Raw genomic sequence first — 3,609 nt, forward strand, 5'->3', positions numbered from 1 at the left:
TTGCTAGTCTTGTGACCCTTGGCAAGTCACTTAATCTCACTCAGCCCCAGTTTCCTCATCCGTAAGAACGGGTTTAATAGCATAGGGCAGCTAATAGGTGTCACAGTGAATCAGAGTGAGGGTCAACTGAAAAACCCAGAAGTGACCCAGAAGCTGTGTGTCCCTGGGCAAGTCACTTGACCCTGTTTGCCTCAGTTTCCTCATCTGTAAAATGAACCGGATAAGGAAATGGCAAATCATTCCAGTCTCTTTGCTAAGAAAATCCCAAATGGGGTCATTAAGAGTTGGACATGATTGAAAAATGCCCAAACAACAACAACCTCACAGGTTTGATGTGAGGAACAAATGAGAAGAAACATGTAAATTGCTTTGCAAACCTATAGCTATAACAACACTTAGAGCTGACGTTCATCTATCAGTTTAAGGCTGGCAAAGTACTTTGCAGATATTATCTCATTTTGTCCTCATGACAACCCTGAGAGGTAGGTGCTATTTTTATTCTCCTTTATGTTTAGCCAGACAGAGATTAAGGGACCTGCCCAGGGTCATTCAGCTAGTAAGTATCGAAGGCTAAATTCGAATTCAGGTCTTCCTGATTTTTACCCTCTCTGCCTAGCCATCTAGCTGCCTTGGTAAGTAGTGAGTTCTGATTCAGCGGAGGTCTTTAAACAAAATCTGGATGATTACTTATTGGGTATGTTGTAGAGAATACCCTTTTTTCAAGTTGGTTAACTGATATTCCTTACAAATCTGAAACTCTGCATCAAAAGGAGATAATTACTTCCGCATTGACTCATACTTCTGTGCTAGATACCCTTCTATGATACAAAAAATCCACAGACTCAACGGTGTAGTGTTCTTTCCATCAACGCATGTCGTCCCTCATGAGTCGCTTTGGCCAAAAGAATTCTCCACTCAATGGCCAAGCTTCTGCTGATGTGCATCTGCCAATGTGACTGGACTGGTCCTCAAATGAATTCGGAGTGTCTCTCGCTTGGTCCAAGTTTAAAGACTTGATAGAATCAGCGAGAGTTTGTGCTTCATTGGTAATCCTTTGGAGAAGCCAGGGTCACTTCTTTGCTATCCACGATAAGGCTTCAGAGTCAGTCTTCAACAGAGGCTTCTAGATATAGTATCACATATACAGGGTGTTAAGGGATCCTGGATATTATTTACAGATAATGAAACTGGAGTCCAGGAAGATTAGCTGCCTTACCTAAGGTAATATACTTAGGGACCAAGCTGGGATCAGAACCCAGGTCTCTTGACTCCACTATTCTTTCCTGTATAGAATAGCACATTTCCTCTTATTATCCCCCACCCCCTTTGTCTCCTTGGACATAGCTTCTAAATTAGATGAACTTTGTTTGGTTTTTGTAAACAGTTATAACTCTTCATGAGTTTGAAATCCACAGAAAAGGAGAAGAAATCATTTTCAACAACAAATACCAGAGATTTGAAGATAGCACATAAGACCTTTGTATTTTCTCTTATTTTTCCAGCTGTTGAGATGTACACACACACGCGCGCGCACACACACACACACACACTCACACGGGGAAGGGAGGGAGTATGGGGAGACAGAAAGAGGGAGGAGAAAGAGAAAGAATATCTCCCTAAGGAAGTTTTCAGGGAAAGAAATATTTGCTTTTTTTTTTAGTTGTGGTTAGAGCTGCAGAGTAACAAGCCCCCTTTAACTCTCTCGAATGCAGGATTTTCTAGCTTTCCGGTAAACTTGTGTTGCCATGGAGAGAAAGAGGCCTGGAATGAGCTAAAGGTAAAACGCTGGCAGCAACGCCCCGATCCACTGCGACCCTATCAAACAGCTAATTAGAAAGACCTGCCATGTGTTTCCCATTCCTAGCAAGGGATTCTGTTGCCTGTGATTTATCACCTGTTTTCTATGCAAAGCTACAGCTCCCCTTTCTTAAATGTACTGAGGATGACTGGAGCCTGTATAAGCAAGAAAGAAAAAGGGGGAGAGAGGAAAAGGGGTGAGTGAACAAATTCCCCTTAGCTCCTTTATAAAGCTTTCTCAGAACAAACAGTTAGTTCATTGGTACTGACTGAAAAGTAGCCACTATACAGAGCAGTAATGCATTGTACCAGAAGGCACCGTGAAACATCACATGACCTGAGTTCTGGTCCCAATTCTCAGACTTATTGGCTGAGTAACTTTGGGTGAGACACTTAACCTTTCTCAGCCTCAGTTTTGTCATCTATGAAATGGGGGTCGTCACATTTTCCCTACTTGCCTCCTTTACAGGGTTGTTATAGAAACAAAACTAACACATCCCCAAAACCATAATGCACTCTAAAAATAACAATTATTATTCATTTGTCTCTCATCATCATGAGGAGCTTTAAGATTTTAGAAAGGGTACTGACAAGTCAGAATGTGTACAGAACAGAGATCTGATATGGATGATGAGGGGACTGGAGGGCGAGGCATACATACAAGGCTGGGTCAAACTGGGCAAGTTTAGCCTGGAGAAGAAAAGTGTTGGTGGAGAGGCTGGAACACAGAAGCTATGGTCAGGTATCTAAAAAGCCAATCTATGGAGGTCAGACTAGGCTTATTTTGTGGCCCAGTAGGACAGAACTAAATACAAGCTAAGTGTAAGTTGTATAGGTTCTATGGAAGGACCAATTTCTAATCTTTAGAGCTGCCCCAGAGCAAAATGGTAGATTTCCTGTAACAGAAAGTCTTCAAGCAAAGACCGTATGATTGCATATCAGCTGTGCCGCAGAAGGGTAGTTTTCTCGGGTAAAGGTTGGAGTAGATGGTCTCTTGGGTTCCTTTCACCCCAGAAGTTCTCTGACTCTTAGCTCACACTGCTTCCCTCACTGATATATTAGAGCTATTATGGGCTACTCACACAATAAGAACTTAATAATTATGTGTTGAATTGAAAGTCTAAAAAGCAACTAAAGCCCCCAGCCACAGTCAGAAATTATTAGCTATGGAAGACTTCTTTGAAACTTTATAGACTCCCAGAAACTGAACATTGAGGAGCCTTACAAATCATCTGTCTCAGCTCTTTTTGGATCTATAAATCCTCTCTAATTAGAGGCAAAAGACTAAAAAAATTAGTTTCAAAGGGCAAATATTATGAGCGTCTTTTCTGTTTGGATAGGGAGGAAAGGGCTGGGAAGCAGGATGATATTAAGTCCCTAAATTGGGGAAGCAGGTGCTACTTAGGGAGGGGGGAGAAGGGGACCTGGTGGAGACAGTTTTGCCTAAGACCAGCACTTTTATTTTTTCTTTAGTGGGAACTATGATGAAGGAATATTGAATTTGTTCTTGGGAGCTGTATTTCTTCTACCCCTTACTTTTATTATGCTGCCTATTAGTTTATAACTAGCCTGTGTGCTGTTTTCTGAATGTAATGGGCACTATGCCTATTTTCCCCCTAGGTGCTAGATAATTTCATTGGTCCACTTCACCACCACCTGCAGAGCTAATAAAATGGCAGATGGAGAATTTGAATCCAGGTCTTTCTGACTCTAAATCCAGCTATTTATTACAGAACCATTCCATGCTGCTATCCAAATGTCTTATTTGAAAAAACTAAGTATTGCTAACAGAAGGATAATCAAGACCTGATT

Source organism: Trichosurus vulpecula, chromosome 2, assembly GCF_011100635.1.
Source record: "Trichosurus vulpecula isolate mTriVul1 chromosome 2, mTriVul1.pri, whole genome shotgun sequence".
NCBI lineage: Eukaryota > Metazoa > Chordata > Mammalia > Diprotodontia > Phalangeridae > Trichosurus > Trichosurus vulpecula.